This window comes from Gavialis gangeticus, unplaced genomic scaffold (assembly GCF_001723915.1).
Source record: "Gavialis gangeticus isolate Ggan-Ray unplaced genomic scaffold, GavGan_comp1, whole genome shotgun sequence".
Classification (NCBI taxonomy): Eukaryota; Metazoa; Chordata; order Crocodylia; family Gavialidae; genus Gavialis; species Gavialis gangeticus.
Genome location: NW_017729033.1, coordinates 103,449,740 through 103,456,984, shown reverse-complemented (window position 1 = coordinate 103,456,984; position 7,245 = coordinate 103,449,740). Strand labels below are relative to the sequence as shown.

The 7,245-nt window shown below is 47.1% G+C and overlaps 1 protein-coding gene and 1 long non-coding RNA gene across 4 annotated transcripts in view; one reads left to right on the top strand and one right to left on the bottom strand.

Annotated features, from left to right (window-relative positions):
* Nucleotides 1–7,245, bottom strand: part of TMEM150C (transmembrane protein 150C) — an 81,015-nt gene that overhangs the window by 72,342 nt on the left and 1,428 nt on the right. For 2 of the 3 annotated variants that reach the window (XR_002099185.1, XM_019525907.1), the window contains exon 2: nucleotides 6,923–7,023. The gene's annotated coding sequence lies outside the window, so the exon portion shown is untranslated. The remainder of the gene's footprint in view (nucleotides 1–6,922; nucleotides 7,024–7,245) is intronic. The other variant, XM_019525909.1, reaches the window with a different exon arrangement.
* Nucleotides 739–7,245, top strand: part of LOC109303714 — a 21,146-nt gene continuing 14,639 nt past the window's right edge. The window contains exon 1 of the long non-coding RNA XR_002099186.1: nucleotides 739–748. This is a non-coding gene — a long non-coding RNA (uncharacterized LOC109303714). The remainder of the gene's footprint in view (nucleotides 749–7,245) is intronic.

Sequence of the window (7,245 nt, the reverse complement as noted above, 5' to 3'; positions counted from 1 at the left end):
TCAGCAGGGAATAGGGGATACTCTGTTTACCAGGGCTCCCCTCAGGGTTACCAGAAATAACTGCCACAAACTGAAGGAGAACAGATTTAGATTGGACATAAGGAAGAAATTCTTTATGGTAAGGGTTGCCAAAATATGGAGTGGGCTTCCAAGGGAGGTGGTGCTTTCCCCTACCCTGGAGCAAGGTTCCCTCTAAGGTACTCACATGCGCAGACACACACAATTAAGTGTGGCCATGCACAGCCTTTTCAAGCCCGCGAGCCTGGCAAAGGCCCCACCGGCTCTGGGGAAGTGCTCCGCTCCCCCGCATCAGGGCCAGGGAGTCAAGCACTTCCCCAGAGCCAACAGAGCCTACACCAGCCTCCATCCCTGCCTTGCCTCAGCTCGGGGAGGAGCCGCTGCCTGCCCCAAGTAAGGCTCTGGGACACGCCCCGGAGGCCATGCCAGGGAGTGGAGCAGTGTCCCGGAGCCCATGGAGCCTCACTTGGGGCAGGCAGCGGCTCCTCCGAGCTGAGGCAAGGCAGGGACAGAGGCTGGCGCAGGGTCCGCAGGCTCTGGGGAAGCGCTCCATTCCCCAGCCCTGATGCGGGGGAGGAAAGCACTTCCTCAGAGCTGGTTGAGCTCGCACTGGCTCCTGGCTCCGGCCCCCACCCCCAGCCTCCAGCCCCCTTCGATAAGTGTCCCATGCCAGACGGAGGCAGCGCACTCACGGACCACTACTCCTTAGAGGGAACATTGCCCTGGAGGTGTTAAGGAGAAGATTAAACAGGCATCTGGCTGGGGTTACCTAACCCCAGCACTTTCTTGCCTGGAGCAGGGGGTCAGACCCGATGATCTACCAGGTCCCTTCTGATTCTAGAAATCTATGAATCTATGAATGGAGTGAAGCTACCACAGGTTAAAAACCTTCTGGGCCAGGATGTTTTTTCCCCAAAGCAGACAAAAAAAAAGAAGACTATTTGTCACATTAGCAAAGAAGCTGGTCTAAATGTTTGGCAAAAGTGAGGAACTGGGCAACAAAACCAAAAGGATGCTAAGAAGGGGATTTTGGGTGCAAGTGAGAAAATAAAGGTTGATGAAGTGTGTAGACAAGTGTCTTATTTATGTTTTGGGTTCCAAAGTGTGGCCCGCCTCGTCACATTTGCCTACCACACCTTGATGGGAAAAGAAAAAGGGGAAGCTAATTGTCAACAGCAAGGTAATGAAAACTGCAGTTTTGTCCCACAGGTGAATTCTCCTCACAAGCCTCCAAGCTCCCCTACACCCTGTCCTCACCACCCCATGAAATGTAGCTAGGGTCTTTTACTCCCAGTCCTCAGAGCAATGGCTTCAGAGAGTTCTCAGCTGTCTGGCCATATACCCTCCTGAGCCTTGTTCCTTGCTTTCTATTAGTTACTTAAGGGTGACTCCTCAGTCAACACGCTATTAACTCTCTCTCAGTCCCAAATCATCCTCTCTCAGAGACTGTCTCAGCTAAGTCCTGCAGACAGTCTTTCTTACTCTGAATTGAAATCAGAATCCTAGCTCCAAGAATCAACATCCTTTATACTAGCCTCCATCAGCTGACCAGCAACTCCTCGCCTCACATCTTTTCAGCCCATCACAGTTCTCTGCTAGTCTTCCATCTCCAAAATAGTTGACTCAGAGGTTCCACTGTCCCGCTGTTCTCAAGCCTCCACACAGGTCTACACCACTCCCACCTAGGAGATTACGTTTCTACTCCCCTCTCCAGGGAAAAATGAGTCCTTCATTGCTTGCTCTTAGATTGGTTTTTTGGAGCAGCCCAATAACCTTCAGTGCCCTCCATCAAGTGCTTCTGCAGCTGGGAGATCCTCAATCCCAGTCTTCTACCTGCTGCTGCCAGGTTCATCCCTGGTCATCCATCATGGTCACCAGGAGCAGCTACGAGTCTTTCCCCACAAAAGGGTTTCTTGCCATCCCTGAGGCCCTCTGCCAGCACTGACAGATGGGACCAGCTTCCAGCTGGCTCATGGTAAGCCTCCAAGCTGGGGAAAGTCCCGACTCAGGGAGCAGAGAGCACAGGCATCACTGTGCTCAGGCATGTAACAGAGACCGAGGATTGGCTCCGTGTTACAATGTGGAATTATGGAGCGCTTGAGGGTGAGGGGGAAACAGAATCAGAATTGGACTCCAAGACAAGATTCAACAACTGTATTAGTCAGGGTTATGGCTTGGTTTGGCTGTCTCTCTTCCAGCTCTGACCACATTTTAGCTTCTAGCCCCATCATAGCTTGAACACCTCCTGGACTGCTGAGTTTGTTTTTCCTCACTGCCTTGTTCCCTTGCTTTTCAATAATAAGAGACTCACTGACTTCAACAAAGAGGATCAAACAGGAGTGTTACTTGCAACCAGGCAACCAAAGCAAGGACAAGCACAATCTCTTACCCTTACAATATTCCTCCTAAGCAAGAATATAGTTGCAGTCACTCCTCACACATTGCAAGTCAGAGCTGTCCAACTGGCACACCACAGGTTGCAAGAAGATGGATTAATCCGAGGCCCCCAGGCTCCTGGTCCAGGCACCGCTCCCCACATAATGCATCTGCTGCTAACAGGGTCTCCAGGCTCCCCTTCCCTCCTCCAGCTTCCGTATCTAGCTCCTGTCCTTGGGGGCAATGCAGGGCACTCACAGGGCCAGTGTAGTACAGTGACGGGGCACCCGCTGCATAGCCCAGTGGGGGGGACACATGGCATGCCACTAGGGTGCCAGCATGGTGTGCAGTCCAGGTGGTATGTAGTCACCAGCCACTCCAGCCAGAAGTTGAACAGCCCTGCACTACCCTATCCATCCTCGGAGGAGGTGCATGTTACAGAACAGTAATTAAGTAATGCCTTAATGCAACTTTAGGAGGGCTCCAGCATGGGAGGCAAAGCTGTCTCAGACAGACAAGTTTTCTCTACAGACGTATTCAGTATTGGCTTTAGGAATGGCTTGTGCCTCTCCCCACAGGGACCATCTAAGGTCCTTCTTCACCTTCACCAGCAGCAATGGAAAGACCATAACCCTCAAATTGGATACTCCTCAGAATCACTGCTTCAGAGACTTGGGAATGAACAGCTGAGAAGGGAAATGTAGCTGCCAGACCTGCTGCCCAAAGAACTTCTGTACCAGGGAAGGTCTAGTATAGAAAGTAGGATGGCCTAAGTTACTTACCTCAGAATTACACAAAAAGTGTGCTCCTGAAAAGCTTAATGGACATATGCACTCCAAAAACATCAAGCCCTGCATTTACTTGTACTAAGTCTACATGGCAGCCATATTATGAACAGCATTATTTACAAGAGGCAGGGAGGAAAAAATTCCATGAAAATTTAAGTGCTACCAGAAGACAGGGTTCTAGAGATTTAAGAAAATGGGAAAATTAAAGACTTATTTCTGCTTCTACTCAGACTTGGCAAGCCATCTAACTTCTCTTTGCCTCAGATTATATAATAATTACTTGTGGGCACGTCTGTAGTGCTCATCACTATACCATTAGCTTTATTTTCTAGGGAGTTAATTATATTTATTTACCAGCCTCACAGCAGTATTGCAAGCCTAAATTGATGCTTGTATAGCCTTTGTGGTCCTCAGGGCTACACAACTACAAAGTATTTTATTGGGTCTTTACGGGAACATGCTTGCAAGATCAGTGGCAAAGTGCCAAAAATATATGAGGAACAAAACAGCCTATTTTTATTAAGGGCTCTAAGCCTTTTGTAACCCTGCTCACTCAGCAATAAGCTCCTTCCAGAGAGCTGAGAACATTGGTTTCCTTTAAGTATACTTTTAAAAGAGGGTGTTTTCCACTACGGAAGGTCCCACAGTTCTGGACACAACCCTGGATGTACTGTGATGAGTCAGAATTTGTGTAGTGGGCTAAAATGAAAACATTCTGCTTCAGATAAACTCTTCTGGCAGATGCAGGCACTGAAGCATCAATACCTCTCCCTAACTAGCTCAGCAATTTGCTGGATGCAGGATGTGCTTAGTTGCATCTTTTATTGAACCAACTACGTAGTTGGGGAAATGCTATACAAGTTTTGCAGAACAAAAATACCCTTCTTCAGATCTGGGAAAGAAGCCAATACAGACCGGTTGGTGGAAGGCTATTTTGTGTCTAAAAACTTGTCTTTTATTGGATTAACTATGTAACAGGGAAAGATAAGGAATATTTAAAAAAAATAAATAAATCTTGCTCTCACATACTCCCTGGACTATCAAGGCTACATCACCCCTTCTGCAACATCAGCAATCCATTGTCATCCTTCCACTCACCAAGTCAACATGGCACATGGTGACCAGTGGTGTCCTTCAGGGTTCAGTACTCAGTCCAGTACTCTTTAATATATTCATTAATGATCTGAATTCGGGTGTCAGAAGCAGACTGGCAAAGTTTGCGGATGACACCAAACTATGGGGAAGCGTGGTTACACTGGAGGATAGGCTGAGGATTCAGGCCAACTTGGACAGGCTCACAAGGTGGGCAGATATAAACCTGATGACCTTCAACATACAGAATGCAAGGTTCACCATACCTATAGGCTCAGCAGCGGTCCACTCAATAGCACTACATCTGAAAGAGAGACTTGGGGGTCATGATTGAACACAAGATGAATATGAGCCACAAATGTAATGCCACAGCCAGCAAAGCAAATAAAACTCTGGCTTGCATCTACCAATGCATCTCAAACAAGACCCAAGATGTCATCCTCCCACTGTACTCAGCCTTGGTGAGGCCACAGTTTGAGCACTGCATCCAATTCTGGGCTCCACACTTTAAAAAGGACATGGAGACACTCAAAGTCCAGAAGAGAGCCATGGGATTCTTCAGCTTGGAAAAGCATAGGCTCAGAAGGGAATTGGTGGCAGCCTAAGTATATTGGGGTGTACATCAGGATCTGGGAGAACATCTGTTCACCAGGGTTCCCCTAGCGAAAACAAGATCCAGTGGCCACAAACTACTGGAAGATCATTTTAGACTGTACATAAGGGAAAAGTTCTTTACCATCCATATCTCCAGAGTGTAGAATAGACTCTCCCCAGAAGTGGTGCAAGCACGTACTCTGGACACATTCAAATCGTGTTTGGATGCTTATCTTGCTGAGGTCATTTGACCCCAGCTGACTCCCTGCCTTTTGGGTAGGGGGCTGGACCCAATGATCTTATGAGGTCCCTTCCAGCCCTAATGTTTATGAAATCACCTTCACATGTGTCAGGAAACAATGGGCCATATCCTCTGCTCAAAGCTCACTACTGCTCAGTTATGTTTGAGCCAAACTTTAAGGGTTGCAAAATCAGACTGTTACAAAACCCAACACCAGAAGGAATTATGGAAACAACATTTGGTCCTTCCAAAGGAAAAGTCAATTGAAAACAGTTGCCTTTACACAGCTTCACTTTCCTATAAAGCCTCTACAAACCCACATTTTACAGCATCAAAGTGAAGCAATATTAAATTGTTTTAATAATTTTCACTGTCCCAACCCAGACTGTAAAAAGAACAACAAGTACATTCGATTTTCAACATTCTTTCAACCTGTTATAAAGGCGGAGGTATGAAGAGAAACATAAATATGTACTGCTAAATATAAGGCATGATTTAGTGCAGCATAATGCTAGCAAGAATCAAGCCTTAGGATTTTTTCTTCCAGTAGCCATTGTTCCTTTAAAAAAAAATGAAAGGAACTCTAAGCAGGCAATTGTGGTAAATATGCATTTTTTCAAAGTCTTACATTAAATAAATAAAAATACAACTTTCCTTCTCTCACAGCAGCTATTAAGAATGTATGAAACATCTGCATTTTACTGTGACAACATAATGGTGGAAATGCCCGTTAGAAACCTTGTTTAAAAAAAAAAAAAAAAAAACCACAGAAGGAAAAAGCCTAACATTTACAAACCTGAGAATTTTGAATCAAAAAGGTAAGGTGCAAACTGTGGGTGATGAGAAAGAGGTATAGGTTGTATCATCCCAGAGCACCATTAGCCACTATTGACTCAGCTTTATCAGCAAGTCTGGCTCTTTTGTGGTGCAAAGACCAGATCCACTGCTTCTCTGAGAAACCCACAAGAGACAGCTCAAAGGATCATGAGATAACCTGCTGTAAAATCATCTCATGAAATTCTCCAAAAGCCATGGCTTCAGAAGGGAGGGATCTGGGGACTTCAGAGATTGCTGAAGAGCCCAAGGCATCTGAACACCCTCAGGGCAACTCCAGAGGAAAGGGCCTATAGTATTTCACGCCCACCTCTTCAGGCCAAAGAACCAGGTCATCTACAGAATACACTGCCTCATGGCACAGCCATTCACCTGTGCCTGGCCCCACCGAACCACATCTTTCAAAGAGGCCACATGAAGGGTGTCACAAAGAAGCTCTTGAGGAATGATGATGTCAAGGAGGCTGCACTTCCACCCTCTCAAAGGGATGGAGATCATTATGTGAAGAGCCCTTTACTCAGCTAACTCTCCTTGGACCCACTTTCTTTCTGCCAAATACCACATACCCAGGGTTCAAGTTACATTTGACTCTTGGAGGGGTCTACAAAATAAACTGGCTGCGGTCAGGGCACACAGGTCCCCACCAGTACTACAGGACAGGGGTCAGCTGCGATGGCAGCCAGAAGGAGCTGCAACCACCTGGGCAGTTTATAAAGGCACAGGGCAGGCCAGGGGCTGTGCATGGTGGTGCATGGGCTCCAGGCTGTTGTGGGGGTGGGGGGGATACTGACCAGCCCATGAGGGGCTCAGCCCCCCCCAAGCTCCCCCATAATTCAAACCGTGCATGTACTTGTTCTTTGTCATGTAGCACCAATATTTCTTTCCTATAAAAGATTTGTCCAGTTAGCCTAACCGAAGTAACTTCATCCCTTTAATGTAGTAAGCTCCAAGACACACAGCCTTAAGAACTTTAACTCACCTTGATGTGTCCAAGTACTGCAGCATATATGGCGTGGTAGGTAGGATCACTTCTTGCTCTTGGCCTCCTGGAGAGAGGATCACATGCATCACTTATGACACCTAAGGCCAGCACAGCGAGTTAATGCAGGATGAGTTAATGTAAGAGCAGCTTCAGCCTATGGTTTCTCAGGGCCAGACCTGGCAAGCTGTTCCTCTCGAGCAGCCTTCAGTGCCAGTGTGCAGTCCTACTGAGATTGTGCAGGAGCAGAACAGCTTGCAGACCGACTCATCACTGCCCCTCTTCCACTCATTTAACTAAAATTAAACCCTGACCCCCCCCCC